General features: G+C 51.1%; 1 protein-coding gene across 1 annotated transcript in view; it reads left to right on the forward strand.

The window, feature by feature from the left end:
- The first annotated feature begins 4,654 nt into the window (after positions 1-4,654).
- The window catches only part of LOC144805974 (uncharacterized), an 80,962-nt gene continuing 68,252 nt past the window's right edge, over positions 4,655-17,364 (forward strand). Inside the window, exon 1 of the mRNA XM_078672436.1 lies at positions 4,655-4,868. The gene's annotated coding sequence lies outside the window, so the exon portion shown is untranslated. The remainder of the gene's footprint in view (positions 4,869-17,364) is intronic.

Below are 17,364 nucleotides of genomic sequence, written 5' to 3' on the forward strand. Positions count from 1 at the left end.
TCTCAAGGCGCTGGGGGCCGTTGGGAAGATTAAGCAAGCTATTGCCCAGAGTCACATGGTGCTGGGCTAATCTGCCGCCGGTGCCGGGGATCGAACCGTAATCCCCAGATTCCGGAGTCAGTCGCCCTAGCCGCGGCGCCACACCTCTTCCTCCCTGACCCCTCTGCGATTACAATTCCCTCCCAGCAGGCCCAGAAGCAAGAAGGCCTCCTGGTTCACCGACGAACTCAAGGACTCCAAGAAGAACTGCCGCACCCTCGAGAAAGCCTGGCTCCTCGACAAGACCACTGACAACATGACCGCCCTCAAACAAGCCACCCGAAAGCACCACCAGCTTATCCGCACCACCAAGAAGAAATCACTAAAGGACCGACTGGACAGCAACGCCCACGACAGCAAGGAACTCTTCAGCATCGTCAAGGAGTTCTCCAACCCCAGCACCGGCAACAACGACATCACTCCTTCACAAGATCTCTGCGACTCTCTCGCCTCTTTCTTCCACCGCAAGATTGCCGACATCCACAACAGCTTCGGCGCACCACCCACGCACCCAACCGTCGAACCAACGCCCCCCACCACCCACCTCTGCACCTGGACCACAGTGACCACCGAAGACACCGCCCGCACGATGAACACCATCCACTCCGGATCTCCGACCGACCCATGCCACCACCACGTCTTCAACAAAGCCGACTCCACCATCGCGCCCCAACTCCGGAACATCATCAACTCCTCCTTCAACACCGCCACCTTCCCGGAGAGCTGGAAGCATGCCGAGCTCAGCGCCCTACTGAAGAAACCAACAGCAGACCCCACCGACATCAAGAACTTCCGCCCCATCTCGCTCCTCCCTTTTCCTGCTAAAGTCATCGAGAAGATCGTCAACAGACAGCTGGCCGCCTTCCTTGAGACGAACGGATCCCTCGACCCCTCGCAGTCCGGTTTCAGAGCCAACCACAGCACCGAGACCGCCCTGATCGCAGCCACCGACGACATCCGAGCCCTGCTCGACAACAGGGAAACAGCGGCACTCATCCTCCTGGACCTCTCTGCAGCGTTCGACACGGTCTGCTACCGCACCCTAGTTCAACGCCTCAGCAACATCGGCATCCAAGAGAAGGCACTGGAGTGGATCATCTCGTTCCTCGCCGGAAGGACACAGTGAGTTCGCCTCCCCCGTTTCGATCCGAGGCCACCGAAGTCATCTGCGGCGTACCACAAGGATCATCACTCAGCCCCACCCTCTTTAACGTCTACTTGAGACCTCTTGCAGCTATCGCACGCCAACACAACCTCAACATCATCTCCTACGCCGACGACACCCAGCTGATCCTCTCCCTCACCAGGGACCCCGACACCGCCAGAACCAGCCTACACGAAGGGATGAAAGACGTCGCCGAGTGGATGAAGACCAGCCGCCTGAAACTGAACTCAGACAAGACGGAAGTCCTCATCCTGTGACCATCGCCCTCCGCCTGGGACGACTCCTGGTGGCCCCCCCCCTGGGCACCGCTCCCAAGCCAACAGACCACGCACGCAACCTGGGATTCATCCTGGACTCCTCCCTCTCGATGACCAGACAAGTCAACGCCGTCTCCTCATCCTGCTTTCACACCCTTCGCATGCTCCGCAAGATCTTCCGATGGATCCCGACCGAAACCAGGAAGACGGTCACCCAGGCACTCGTCACCAGCCGATTGGACTACGGAAACACCCTCTACGCCGGAACCACAGCCAAGCTACAGAGAAGACTCCAACGCATCCACAACGCCGCCGCCCGACTCATCCTGGACATCCCCCGTCGCTGCCACATCTCCGACCACCTGAGGGACCTGCACTGGCTCCCTGTCAACAAGAGGATCACGTTCAGGCTCCTCACCCACGCACACAAGTCTCTCCACGACCTGGGCCCCAAGTACCTCAACGACCGCCTGACCTTCTACACACCCACCCGCCAGCTACGATCGACCAACCACGCCCTCGCCGCCGTTCCACGCATCCGAAGAGCCACGGCCGGAGGCAGATCCTTCTCCTACCTGGCGGTCAAAACATGGAACTCCCTCCCCATCCACCTTCGACTCACCCAGGACCATCTCGCCTTCAGGAGACAACTCAAGACCTGGCTGTTCGAGCGGTAGCGGACCCTTTCCCCCAAGCACCTTGAGACCCTTCCGGGTGAGTAGCGCGCTATACAAATGTTATGATTGATTGATTGATTGAATTACCACCTCGTGGGCCTAGCGGCGCCCGGACGCATCCCGCAGACCACCCTGTATAAAAGCCGGTGTTGACTGGGGGCAAAGCCCAAAACAAACAAGCGTCACTGACACTAAGGCTGTCACTAATACAGTAGTTAGACTATGAGCGGTGGAAATAGACTAAGATTCAACTCCTCCGGTTCGAAGAACCATCAAACGTTGATTTTATTGGACAACTTCTAATAGTCTAAACCCTCGGTCAAGAGTTCTGGTCATCAACCATGTCCTCTCCCCCCATGTATAGCGGCCTGCAGCGAAGGACAAGCCTCACGGCCAGGCATAATCCCCGCTATAGGGAGACAAAATTGACTTGTGTTGGCATCCGTGCCATACTTTGGTTAGCCTGCGCTGTGCACTCACATTTCCTCTTTAATATTTACGAGACAACCTGCAGGATTCCAAAAAACCATTGGCCACGAGGGCAAAGAATAAAACCTTAAACCTGCTTGTGACTAGCCGGCACAGCAGACCATGATGCTGTGACATTATGTAACATAGTGCAACAACAGCGTGCCTCTGACACCATGAATTCAGCAAACTCTTTGATACCCAAACGTTTTTTTAATTAACGTTGGGATATTTACATTTATCTTTCTTCTTTTTTCAATTTTTCCAATTACAGAAACATAACCCAAAGATGGGCGTTTGAAACATTTATTAATGTGTACAATCAAAACAAGGCAGTATGTTCTGTAAATATATAGAGTGAAAAACAACTTAAACATGTGATCCTATATACATTTAAGACAAGTGTATTCCAATCGCAAACAAAACATGAAGAGACGTTAAGAATATTTCAATGGTACATGTGGATGTGGATTATTCCATCCACCATTAGTCCTATTACTTTGCGAAAAAGCAACAAGGGCAGACTGTAACTTTTTACTGTCCTCAGGCTAATAGTACTGTTTTCTCGCAGGGGAGAGGTTAAGGGAGTTATTTACAACATGAGTGACAGAGGAACCCTGAATTTAGGGCTGAGATGGATTCGATTCGAGGTCTGTACTCTACTCGGTTAGCCTGGAAACCTCTCTCAAAATGGGCCAACGCGTTTCGACCTGCTGGGTGACACTTCTTTTTGTGAAAGTCTTCATCAGGGGAGATGTAAATTCGAAAGAACAGGATTTGTGTACCTATACGATTAAAAAAGACAAATGTTGCCATCAATATCACTTTTGTGAAGGGGTGAGTGATTGTGACAAGACTCATCTCCACGATGTAGAGCTAGAGCACAAACTGGGTTTCTTGTTGTGGCCGCACCTGATATGGGGCGAAGGGTCCTGTAGTGACATTATGTAACAGCTCCAGCTTCCTGATATCGTGCTACATGGATACACCTCCCTGACCCAGGTCAGGGCCTAGGCCGTGGAGCATAGCCGGCCGTGCCAGAAAACACATTACTTTTATGCCTGAAGACCCCCCCCCCCCGCTGCGCCATTGTCCTTTATTGGTGAACCGTGGTGGTCGTGGACTCGAGTCACTTGAGGTGCAGTGGGTCAGTGGGTCAGTGGGTCAGTGGGGCCGTGGGTCAGTGGGTCAGTGGGTCAGTGGGGCAGTGGGGCCGTGGGTCAGTGGGGCAGTGGGGCAGTGGGGCCGTGGGGCAGTGGGGCAGTGGGGCAGTGGGGCCGTGGGGCAGTGGGGCAGTGGGGCAGTGGCCGAAGTACCCTGTTGAGTATAAGTTACAGAACCTCAATCCCTTTCTTTCGCTCCAAGCCTCCTAAAGAAAAAGAGCACACTTCCCCACCATCGTTCTTGTGCAGCGTTGATATTTATTTTATTTTCGGTTTTATAGAGCGCATAGCTGCCCCAGCGACGAGGCGTCCCAGCGCTATCAGAAACCCCAGGGTCCGGAGCCAGTAGTGAATGCCCGCAGATAGGCTACTTACAGGGAAAAATCCAAGTTTTTAAGGTTTTTGCGAAAAGCCAGATGATTCGATGTGACTCTCATGGGAAAAGGGAGTGAGTTCCAGAGTTTTGCGGCCAAAGGAGCGAGCACCGGCCCTCGCTCTCCGGATGCGTGGGAATATCTAATGCTATTCTTTACAAAATCACGCCCCCGCCTCACGGTTTATTCCACTCGGGTTGTGGCCACTGTGCCCCGCGTGGAGCCTAAACACACATGTCCCATGGTTGAAGCTCAACCCTGGCATGCGAGACCTTCGTGGACCTCCTGCACCAAACCCACGCTCTCAGGGGGTTTAAATCTGCGTTTCTCCGCGAGAGCAGCAGTGAATCAATGACACTTCAAAGCGCCCCGTGTCTGCGCTTCCTGTCGGTGGGAGGGGCGGAGGCGCAGCCACGGGTTCAATATCACTTGGCAAGTTTGAGGCTCGTTGATAACTTCTCGCTGCTCTCAAGGAAGCAACTTTCCGGCGGATTACCAACCAATCCAAGCGAGCCTGGCACCGCATGCCCTGCCAGGGGTCGAGGCAGCAGCTGTGGTGCCCAGCGCCGCCTGGCACTGCTGGAGGGGGCACCGGCTGCGAGAGGAAGGAATGGATGTGTGGATTTGTGGGAGGGATGTGCCCAGGATCACAGGAGGCTCCAGCGCTGCCCCTGGGACGGGGCGGACTTGCACCCTCCTGACCCCACCCGGGGCAGGCATGTCTGGTGAGGATCTGCGGGGGGCGGGCTGGTCTCTCTTGGGGGATTCACAAAGATCAGAGAGAGGAATTTGCACAGCTGTAGGTGATCTGTGATTTCAACAGGTAACGATGTGTAGCGTGCAGCCAGGGAAAAACGCTGTCTGTACCGGTCAGCGTATATTCAAAGACTATTACAAAGCTACCCCTGATGAGAGGTAGACTCCCCAGTGCACAGAATATACATTCTACTCCATTCATCAATAAACCACAATCCATATTGGATTGTGGTTTATTCTACCCCGAACTTTGTCACTGTTGTGGATTGATCGTGTCGAACTATTTCTGTCAAATTGATGGCCATGTGGATGAGCAGTGAGTACTACGCTGGAGCTATCCCCTGAGGAAGGGCTACGGTTTAGCCCGAAATGCATTGGGATCATTGAATATTGAGAACTACCTTTGTGGATGATATATATTATCAATATTTGGAACATGATGAATTATACATGGAGTAGAATGTATATTCATTAAAGAATGAAGCATCAATGAATCTTGTGGATTGAACTTTATGTGAAGCGTGTTTCAAAACTTTAGACCACGTGTCATGTTCAAGCTGTGCACTGGGGAGTCTACCTCTCATCAGGGGTAGCTTTGTAATACTCTCTTGGGGGATAGCACTCCCTCCCCCCGCTTTCTGATTGGCTGTTTCAGTCCGGACCCCTCGAGGGCTGCCACCACAGCCCCCCCCCCTAACCCACAGTCCTCGTGGGACAGCAGATGGGAGCCCCCCCCCCACCCTCCACTGCGGCCTCCCCCGCCCCTGGGTCCGGGCCTCCGCACTCTAGCGCCTCGAGGCTGCACCGACCCAGCGCCCACAGAGACACACAGACGGAGGACCCCCCCAGCAGAGGGGGCACCGACTGACCAGCACTGGTAAGTGAGCCCTCCCCCACCCCAGCCCCCCCCCAGACCTCCACCACGTCCGGGCCTCTGCGCTCTAGCGCCGCGAAGGAGCTTCCATGCGCTGAGCTGCGGCTGAGGAGGTAGAGGGCACCAGGAGAGAGGGTGGACACTGAGGAGGGCAGAGAGGGCGCCCCGAGCCCCGGAGAGGGGGCAGAGCCCGGGTGAGTGAGTGACCGTGGGGCTCGGACTCTCATGCTGCCGGCGCCGAGCACAGCAAAGAATGAGGCATGAACGGGACATGTGTGTTCATCCGTGGCGCACATGTGTGCGCACTGGAGGCTAGTGAAGCGGCCCCTCCACCCGGCGACCCTCCCGCCCTCCATTACCCCCCTCCCTCCCCCAGAGCTCGCCCTTCAATCCTCCTTTTCGGAACCTGGATGCCCCCCATGCCCACGGGCACAGCTCGCTGCACCCCTGGAGCCCAGCTTCGAGGAGCTATAGTCACCCCACCCCGCAGTGCAGCAGCCGCAGGGTCCCTCCCTGACCCCGCCCCGGCCGGCCGTCTCAGGGTATGGCTGAGTAGCCAGACTGGGGCCCTCCAAGGGGGGCACTGCACCCCCTCGCCCCCTCGCCCCCTGCGGACGCTGGACTGATGCTGCCTGCCCTCTCCCTGCCCCTGTCAGTCTCTCTGCCCCTGCCCCTCTCCTGCAGTATCAGCGCGCACAGCACTAGATTGCTCGTAATTGTAGCGCCGCAAAGAAACACAGCGCAAAAGGGAAACACACTAAGCGTTAACATAACAGAGCAAACAACTTTAGTACTCTAAACCCACGGCCCGCCTTCGCCTCAATGGCACGCTTTCTTCCTTTGCGATGGTGTTTCCGTCATTCTCTACACCCCCACACCACCTTGTGCTTGTTATATTTTCCTTCCATCCTGTGACTTATTGTTCTCATATATAATGATAACATAATAAAGTTCCAGAATGGAAAGGATAAAAGTAGAATTTGACGAATTACTCTATAATGGTGCAGTGTTCATGTGCTAACATTAAGGAGAGGCTTGTGAGACCTTAGCCAGGGCTTTAAGTGGGAAGAAAAAAATGGGGGTCTCTCAAAGGGGCGTGGCCAGGGGCGTGGCTTTAAAACACTCACGCTAAAAATCTGTGTTTAGCATAGTGTGCCGCCCGACTTTTTCTGTTTGTCATTTCATCCAGATATATGATACAAAAAGTAACATCATACCTACAACAAGTAAGGACTATTGGCTTTGTCAATGGTTGTTAGTTGCATGAGATAAATAAGCGGCAACTATGTTTATTACATATAATATTGAAAAAGCTTCCAATTAAAGCCCTGGTGACCCTACCACAATGTTGCTGCTCTTGCGTCTCAGAAAGAGAAGGGAAATCCAGAAAGAAAATGACTCTTTGAAGGATTTCCCTTCCCCTACAACGCTCACCTGCCATGACGTCATGCCGTAACTTCTCCACTAGTGAGAAGTGAGCAGTGTGGGCAGCGCACATCGACGTGCCTGCTGTCTCGAAACGGGTCTCTATCGGGCTGTTTGCGCCCTGGCACATTTTTTCCAGACTGCAGTGACTGCTGTCACTGCAGTCCTGTGCCAGGGCTCAAAACAGACCCGATAGAGACCCGTTTCGAGGCCCCCTTAAAACAAGCATTGGAAATGCAATAGGTCTCGCAATAGAATAGTTAGACTTTTTTCTTTTTGCAAATGGATGAGTGGCATTGCGTGGATGAGTGGCGTTGCGTGGATGAGTGGCGTTGCATGGATGAGTGGCGTTGCGCGGATGAGTGGCGTTGCGTGGATGAGTGGCGTGTGTGAGTGGCGTTGCGTGTGTGAGTGGCGTTGCGTGTGTGAGTGGCGTAGCGTGTGTGAGTGGCGTAGCGTGTGTGAGTGGCGTAGCGTGTGTGAGTGGCGTTGCGTGTGTGACTGGCGTTGCGTGTGTGAGTGGCGTTGCGTGTGTGAGTGGCGTTGCGTGTGTGAGTGGCGTTGCGTGGATGAGTGGGGTTGGATGCGTGAGTGGCGTTGCATGCGTGAGTGGCGTTGCATGCATGAGTGGCGTTGCATGCATGAGTGGCGTTGCATGTGTGAGTGGCATTGCATGTGTGAGTGGCGTTGCGTGGTTGAGTGGCGTTGCATGGTTGAGTGGCGTTGCATGGTTGAGTGGCGTTGCATGGTTGAGTGGCGTTGCATGTGTGAGTGGCGTTGCATGTGTGAGTGGCGTTGCATGTGTGAGTGGCGTTGCATGTGTGAGTGGCGTTGCATGTGTGAGTGGCGTTGCATGTGTGAGTGGCGTTGCATGTGTGAGTGGCGTTGCATGTGTGAGTGGCTAAATGTAGCACAGGGAGACCTCCAGCGGTAAGACAATCAAAAACAACTTAGAAAACATTTCACAGTATGAAAAGATCAAACTCATGAACGAGCGTGATACACCTCAGCTAAACATCATGATAAATAACAACACACATTAGAAGTGAAACTGCAAGTACAGAAGGACCAGCTTTGCTTGTTTAAAACTCAGAGGCAAAAGAAGAGGACATATGTACTTATGACATATGCTCTCCCACTTCAGGCAGATGAGTGTAATGTGTAAAGCGTCTTGTGGAGCAACCATGTCACATGAGCAGATCGTGGAGTCTGAGAATGGCAGCCGAAGCAAATACAAACAAGCAGCAATTGGCCAGGCCTGCCTGCGAGGCTCAAAGTGTTAGAAGGCAGGTCTTGGGCAGAGGCAGAGTACTGAAATGAAATGAAATGAAATGAAATGGGATTTATAAACGCGCAACTAAGCCCGAAGGCATCAAGGCGCCTAACCAAAAAATCAAAGAAGGCAAATCCAGAGCTAGGGGTAGGCTTTGGCAAATAGCCACGTTTTGAGCATCTTCCTGAAGGCTTGCTTAGTGGGGAGGGATTTAATCTCAGTTGGCAGAGCATTCCATAGCTTAGGAGCCAAGGTTGAAAAGGCTCTGCCACCCCATTTGGCTCTGCGGACACGGGGAATTGCCAGCAGGGACTTATTAGCTGAGCGCAGAGCTCTGCCAGGGGTATAGGGAACCAGCAGTTCCCTCAGACCTCTAGACCCATATGCAGCCAAAGCCCCATAGATCAGACATAGGGACTTAAAAGCGATCCTGGACTCTATCGGAAGCCAGTGCAAACTTTTTCTTGCAGCCATAGCGGAGGCCCGCTTAGGAAGATCTAGTACAAATTTTGCTGCGGCATTCTGTACCATTTGAAGTCTCCTTATGAGGCCCTTGTTAATGCCTAGAAGTAGGGCATTGCAATAGTCTAATCTTGAGCCTAATGTAAATGTAAATGTAAATGTGTAAATGTATGAAACTTATATAGCGCAGGACTTACCCTGGGGCATCTCCGCGCTTGCTTAGGGAACCCGTCCTGGTATTCCCCTGTGAGAAACCCCGGCAGGGTATCCACAAGGTGAAAGCCAGGCATCCCGCCGCGAGGGGCCGATGTGGAGATTAAGCAAGCTATTGCCCAGAGTCGCAGAGTGTGACCCCGTGAGTCGAGGAGGCACCGGAGTGAGAATTGTCGAGACCGTGGAATTTATGAGCCCGAGACCCGCCGAGGCGGGGAATCGAACCCTGGTCCACGGTTGATCTCAGATTCCGGGTCTGCCGCCTCTAACCACTGAGCCACACTTCTCCACTGCCTATTAAAGCAACTACCACTTGTTTCCTGGCTTGAGGGGATAGATAATATTTTATCTTCCGCAGGATGTTTATTATGCCCCAGCAGGTAGAGATGGTCCTGTTCACTTGGTGACTCATCCCCAAAATAGGATCAATCATGACTCCTAAGTTTCTGGCCACGGCAGTGGGTGTAGGGCACTGGCCCAAAGATGGGGGCCACCATTCCGCCGACCAGATGTCCTCCTTGCCTCCGAACACCAGGATCTCTGTTTTCTCGCCGTTGAGCTTCAATGAATTGCAAATCATCCATTGAGCTACTGCCTCCATACAGTGTCTAAAATTGGAGGCAGCCAAGTTGGAAGGTTGGGCGAGAGACACCAGGATCTGCGTGTCATCGGCATAGGATACTACCTCCATCCCAAAAGATCTGATCAGCCTGGCAAGTGGGGTCACATAGATGTTAAAAAGGGTCGGGCTTAGAGCCGACCCCTGAGGGACCCCACACTGCACAGGGTGGGATGGAGATAGAAACTCCCCCATCTTGACTCTCTGTTCCCTCTGGCCAAGGAAAGAGGTCAGCAGACTAAGTGCTGGCCCCTCGACCCCTATCTCCCTCAGTCGAGATGTTAGCACTGAGGGGGACAGGGTATCAAACGCAGCCGTAAGATCTAGCAGAATAAGGAGGGTGGTCTGGCCCTTATCCACTTTTGTGCGGATGGTGAGGGCCGACTCAGTGCTATGATCTCTCCGAAAACCATGCTGCGAATGATCTAGGAGGCCAGAGGTTTCCAGAAAGGCTGCAAGATGCTGGTTAAGGTGGGTTTCCAGCATCTTTGCGGGGGCTGGAAGCAGCGAAATGGGGCGAAAATTTTTGAGGACACCCGGATCTAGTGTAGGCTTTTTTAGTAGTGGTTTAACCACCGCTCTTTTCCATTGTAGGGGAAAAGTACCGTCCTCCATTGCCCGATTCATGATCTCTAGATAGATGGGCAGAAGAGACTCCTTACATTGTTTAAGGAGTTTCAAGGGGCACGGATCTAGGGGTGAGCCCGATCTGGTCTTTGACAGAAGGACTTCAAGTTCTTGGAGGGAAAGGGGTGGAAAGCTGGACAAACGTCCCGGCAGCAACTCCTTAGAGGATGTTATGACAGGGACAGATGGACATGGTATGGACGACAGAGCCGTCCTTTGAAGCTCTAAAGCCGAGTATATATCGACAATTTTGGATTGAAAAAATTGTGCAATATCATTACAGAGCTGCTGTGAACTCATCACGGGGTCCGGTACCTTCAAAGAAATGAGCGTATCTACTATCTTAAACAGCTCTTTCGGCGAAGAGAGAGAGGTGGTTAGAGAGGTAAAATAATCCTGTTTGATTCTAATCACTTCCCTCTTATACTTCATTAGAAGGGTTTTATGTTTGTCCCTTTCTCGCAGATCCCAGCTAGTCCTCCAGAGGCGCTCCTGTCTTCGTACTCCCTGCCTGAGGATTCTTAATGATTCACAGAACCAGGGAGCCGATGGACTTTTCCTCGCAGAATAGCACAGTGAAGCAGGAGCAAGGTCGTCGATGGCTATTTTAATGGCAGTGTCGATCCTCTCGACCGCCGAACCTACGTCCTCCTCTGAGAAGATTTCCCGATTTGGCAGTCTGGGAGCAAGCATGTCATTGGTAATATTTCTAAGCTTACGCCTCAGATCCCTTTTACTAGGCTCACTTTCCTTGCTATTCCCAGTAGTAGTTATTAAATCAATGGGGATAGCATAGTGATCCGACCAAGAGAGAGGTATGGGCGACTCAATGGACAACCTGGGGTCATTCGAAAAGACCCCGTCCAGCGTATGGCCTGCCTGATGGGTGGGACCTTTAACTAGCTGTTGCATGCCACAGCCAGAAAAGATATCCAATAGGGATAGCGATTCCTTTGATTCCCGATTTTCTAAGTGGAAATTCAGGTCAACCAAGACAGTGAGGTGCTCACAGCCGAAATGTGGCTCCAACATATTGAGCATATGGAGGCCGAAATCTGTTCTATTCCCTGGAGGTCTATAGATGAGAAAGCCTTTAAACGGTACTGTGTATGCTCCGTTGATTGAAAACTGCAGGGCCTGGAAGGCGTTTGGCAACTCGGAGAAAGGCGTAATATGGCATGAGAGGCTGTCCTTATGGAGGATACCGAGCCCCCCACCAATACGTCCCACTCTATCCTCCCTCACCAGCGTATAGCCTTCTGGTACCGCTTCCACCAGGTCCGGACCCGAGGAGTCCTTGGCCCATGTTTCGGTGATGAAGACCCAGGCCGGTTTTCTGGCCAGTACAAAGTCCTTGAACGCAAGATTGTTCTTAATCAAAGATCTTGCATTCAGAAGAAACCCCTTATCACTCCTCCTCGAGGTTCCTGTTTTGGCATCAGGACCCGCTAGTGTGACCACCTGAGCCGAGGGCGGCACTGTGGTGGTGAAACAGGAACAGAGGCAGCCTGGGGGGATCAGAAAATGCTCCGGTGGATGGCTATGATGACAAGGCAACTTAGAGGGCCGAAGGCTGGTGAGATCCTGCGGAGAATATATAATCCCTACAGATTCACCAATATTATGTCCTGACTCCCAGCCATCCAGCCCGTCCTTAGCGCGGACGGGCGCAGACGGGCTGGACTCTGGCGTGACTCCGGCAGTACTACGGCCCACACGCAACGCGCACACGCTGCGCGCCTGCATAATGAGCCTATATAGGGCTCTAGCGAGTCTGCCTGACTGCTAGAGCGCTAGCTGGCCTGGCGTCCTATCAGCCTCCCCTACCTACCCCCAAGATGGCGTCGATGTTCCAGGAGAGCGCGAAAACGCGCTGGAAAGGACCCGCTGAAACCGCGGTGAGGGCACAATTATGGTGCAAGTAGGTGGGCAGTGATTCTAAAAGCAGGGTAACAATTAAAAAATATTTTAAAGTAATGGACAAAACGGGGATTTAAAATTTACTGAAACAGCGCCTAGATACCACAAGCGCCGCGCGCAGCAAAGGAGAGCCTTAACAGGCAAATCTCACTTCAGCTGACCCTTTTATCGCGTTATACTCCTGATAGCCTCTAGCGAGTCTGCCTGACTGCTAGAGCGCTAGCTGGCCTGGCGTCCTATCAGCCTCCCCTACCTACCCCCAAGATGGCGTCGATGTTCCAGGAGAGCGCGAAAACGCGCTGGAAAGGACCCGCTGAAACCGCGGTGAGGGCACAATTATGGTGCAAGTAGGTGGGCAGTGATTCTAAAAGCAGGGTAACAATTAAAAAATATTTTAAAGTAATGGACAAAACGGGGATTTAAAATTTACTGAAACAGCGCCTAGATACCACAAGCGCCGCGCGCAGCAAAGGAGAGCCTTAACAGGCAAATCTCACTTCAGCTGACCCTTTTATCGCGTTATACTCCTGATAGCCTCTAGCGAGTCTGCCTGACTGCTAGAGCGCTAGCTGGCCTGGCGTCCTATCAGCCTCCCCTACCTACCCCCAAGATGGCGTCGATGTTCCAGGAGAGCGCGAAAACGCGCTGGAAAGGACCCGCTGAAACCGCGGTGAGGGCACAATTATGGTGCAAGTAGGTGGGCAGTGATTCTAAAAGCAGGGTAACAATTAAAAAATATTTTAAAGTAATGGACAAAACGGGGATTTAAAATTTACTGAAACAGCGCCTAGATACCACAAGCGCCGCGCGCAGCAAAGGAGAGCCTTACTGACTTAGGAATGACTGTGAGGCGCATTGGTGTGAAGCACATCAAAGGGCTTCTCCTCCCCTAATTAGGTGAGGAGAAGCCGTTTCGGGAAACTGAAAGTACGGCCGGCCTGTGGCCGGCCATGAATAATTAGGGGAGGAGAAGCCCTTTGATGTGCTGGGCTCTGAAAAGATCCATGCCTTCAGAGCAGGATAAGTTGCGGCCAGGCCTCATCGGAGAGCTGTTTGGCAGCAAAGGGCCATATCCCAGCACTCGTGCTGACGTTGCATACTTGGCGAGGCACAGATTTGCTGGCTCTGTTTTGGGTGGGGAAGGACCCAACCCGGCTGATGACACATCAAGCTGCAAGAGCCAGAAGATTCCAGCACACAAGAATGAAGTTGGCAAAAATCAATTATCAAAGGAAAAGAGTCTTTCAGTCTTTAAAGCGGTAAATCACACAAATGCGTGGAATAAGCCCAATTACGCACTCCGTAAAAAAAATGAAATAAAATAAAATAACACTCCCTTTTCTGAATGCAGCTCCGCTCATAAAGACAGCTAGTTCCGCCCTTCACGGGAAACATATTGTTTTCAGGCTTAAAGATCAATCCAGGAAAAGCACGTGAATTAAAGGTTTACAAGCTCCATGCTCGGTAAACAGTACTTACATCAGGAAGCGCACCCTGATGCAGATGAAGTGAGGGGCTCCCAGTGGGGGGGGGGGGGGGGGAGGGGGGGGTTGAGGCAGGGGCAGGGCAAAAACTAACGCCGGCTGATGACGCATCAAGCTGCAAGAGCCAGAAGATTCCAGCACACAAGAAAGAAGTTGGCAAAAATCAATTATCAAAGGAAAAGAGTCTTTCAGTCTTTAAAGCGGTAAATCACACAAATGCGTGGAATAAGCCCAATTACGCACTCCGTAAAAAAAATGAAATAAAATAAAATAACACTCCCTTTTCTGAATGCAGCTCCGCTCAGAAAGACAGCTAGTTCCGCCCTTCACGGGAAACATATTGTTTTCAGGTTTAAAGAGCAATCCAGGAAAAGCACGTGAATTAAAGGTTTACAAGCTCCATGCTCGGTAAACAGTACTTACATCAGGAAGCGCACCCTGATGCAGATGAAGTGATGGGCTCCCAGTGGGGGGGGGGGGGGGTTGAGGCGGGGGCAGGGGAAAAACTAACGGAAGGGCCGAAACACAGCACCATTTGCACTACTAAGTTACAGAGTGAAAAGACTTGGCAGACTGCTGCATCCTTTCAAACTGTCTTTGAAGGAGGAGGCAGGTTCTGTCCCATCATGCCACCCTTCACAAGCACAGGAATTCTCTGCACAGGTGAAAGTGCGAGTGAATTCTGTGGAAGAGCAATCTCAAGCTAAGACGGCTATTGTGGCAATGTTTAACTGAGAAGAACAGGTACGCTGTAAGAACAGCCTCGGCAGAGATATGGTTGAAAATATATTTTAAAGGCGAGGCCCTGCAAAGCATTATGGGGAGAGTTTGCAGCAAGCAGTGAATTTTATTGTAGCTTCTCTCCCGCTGTACCAAAGAGTCGCAGTGATATTTCCTTGGCTTTTTTTGAGAATGCAGCCTCCGTGTACCTAGGCAGTCAACGCTAGTTCTGTAATAGGAAGAACACCATGGCAGGCACACTCATTGCAATCTACGCCGACTTTTTAGAAATCTGCACAGGTGAAAGTGCGAGTGAATTCTGTGGAAGAGCAATCTCAAGCTAAGACGGCTATTGTGGCCGAGGTCACACGGCGGGCAGGGGAGGGGGCGGAGCGGGGAGAGCGGCATGTGGGTGTGAAGAAGCCGGGCCTTTGAAGTGAAGCTAAGCTTCACTTCAAAGGTGTCGGAGGAATGCGGGCGGCTGTGCACGCGCTTTTAAGCTCAATGCACATGCGCATTGAGCTTAAAAGTCACGGGCACTGCAAGGAATCGCCACGATTCCTTGCTTGCTAGTTAAAGGTTGTTTAAGCCGCAATAGGCTCGCAAGCTCGATGCGCATGCGCATCGACAGGCGAGACCTAAAAACTGCCAGTGCTCAGACCCCTTGAGACCCGGCCCACTTAAAGCCCTAACCTTAGCTCAAGAAGCCACGCAGCACAGGATTGAAAATGTGCAAACTTGGACATTTTACCTATACAATTCAAATAAGGGAAAACGCATAAGCAAATACAAAGCATTTCACTGTCTGTGCTTTTCAAAGTACCCCCGCTCTAAAACACCAACACAGAAAACTAGAAATTGAAATGAGAAATGTTGTATTTCTCTATTCACGGAAAGTTAACAGTTTACTTAAATTGGCCTATAGTTGATGGGTTATTTCACAATATATTTCCAGCCTGTGCACAAAGGTGCAGAAATGCCCGTTTTTATAGGTCAGAGAACGGAGGTTCCATTCACCTTTTCACTCCTAACAGGATAACATAGAGTGGATGTGCATTTCTTTCATTTTTTACCTTCCTCGTCCTCCGGGAAGAGCCCTTTCACTGCCACTTCAACTTGGCAGCCCTTCCCCCCTGGTCGTGTGCAGGGTGGGGACTGAGCAAAGCACAAGGGGCATATTACCAACAAGTAGCGACAATTATCGCTAAATAGGCTGAGCGACGATTTTTTTATTGCTGCCTATCGCTGGATATGTTAGCAGAGAAAACATGCTATTAGCAACGTTTTTTCCATTGTGCTAAAATATCCAGCGATAGCGGCGAAATGCGTGAATATCGCTGAGAATACAGTGATATTCACGCATTAGCGACAAAATGCTCTTAGCCATGTTATCCACCTCCCATTGGATAACATGGCTAAGAACTGGTCTGAGCAGCCGTTAGTTTTTGGCGATAGCAGGAATATTTCCATCGCTACGCCTGCCTTGCTAATAGGCGATAGCGACGTTAGCGACTGCTTTCAGTCACTAACAGGTTGGGTACGCCCACTTTGCATGTCATTAGCGATAAACATCGCTGACATGCAAAGCGGGCCCCAAACCGCTCGCTATCGCCTAAAAGCTGTCGCTAACATCAGTTAGCGACAGCTTGCTAATAGAGCGATAGAACTATCGCCGCTTAGCGGCCGAAAACGGCTGCTAAACCGGCGATAATTACCTATCGCCACCTTGGTAATATGCCCCAAGAACTTCTGTTGTCATTCACCTGGCTGTGAAGGAGGTGTGAAGGGAGCTTCCCTCAGCACTGCATGACAAACACATTGACCTCCGGGCTCCATCAGGCCTCTTTCAGCCCACGCCCCCAGTGTTTGCAGAGCTGAGAGCCTTCCCCAGCAGTCTGAATTCTCAAGCTGGCCGTCTTTGCTTATAATTCCTATTTTTATACACAAGGAGCTAGGTTACTTATTTTGTGTCTTTCTTTTAGTGTTCACAATCAATAGGGTGACCCAATATTCCCAAGGAACTGGGTATAATCAATAACACAATATAAATGTTCCTGAAGGAGTCATTCATTAATCTTTTTGTAATTTTTGATTCTTGTCACAGCAGTGAACATCAATTTAAGAGTACTCGAGGGACATACATACAATCCATTAGTTATTTTATTGTATTGTGTCACATTCTTTTTCATTTGCATACAGATAAATCATATGTCAATTCATAAACGGCAACAAAACAAATGTACTGTTACTAAGTTTTTTTTCACTGTACAGTACTTATTGACACTTTTTGTACAAAATATGGATAGTATTTACATATCTACCATATATACATCTTTCAACAACTATATACAAATACAAATTCCGTGCTTGTACATACAAAGAAGTGTCTTATCGTCGACGTTTCGGTCTCATATAGTATAATTCGTCGAGACCATCATCAGGACCCGTGTTGCACAATGAACAACCATATAACTTGTAAATTCCTTCTGCCTCTTTGTTTGTGAAACCATCGGATGGCGTTTTGATGCCGAATGTGGTTGAGACTAAGGCGATTTACTCGTAGTCACCGAACTCGTAGAGGAAATTGATTTCCCTTCTTTAAATATCTGCGAACTGTTTCACAAACAAAGAGGCAGCATTCTGCAAAACCTGCAGGTGGCTCAGATTCTTCTCTAAAGACCCTAGATAGAGAAGATTGCCATAGTCCATCTTCGATGTAACTAATGCATGCACTAATGTTTGGCGTGTTTGATAGGCAGAAACTTCAGAACCTTCCTGAGGCTCTTGAGAGTCCCGAAGCATGATCCAACCACCCGGTTGATCTGGGGTCCGAAGGTGAGGTTGGGAT

The sequence above is a fragment of the Lissotriton helveticus genome (genome assembly GCF_964261635.1).
Source record: "Lissotriton helveticus chromosome 1_1 unlocalized genomic scaffold, aLisHel1.1 SUPER_1_unloc_37, whole genome shotgun sequence".
Classification (NCBI taxonomy): Eukaryota; Metazoa; Chordata; class Amphibia; order Caudata; family Salamandridae; genus Lissotriton; species Lissotriton helveticus.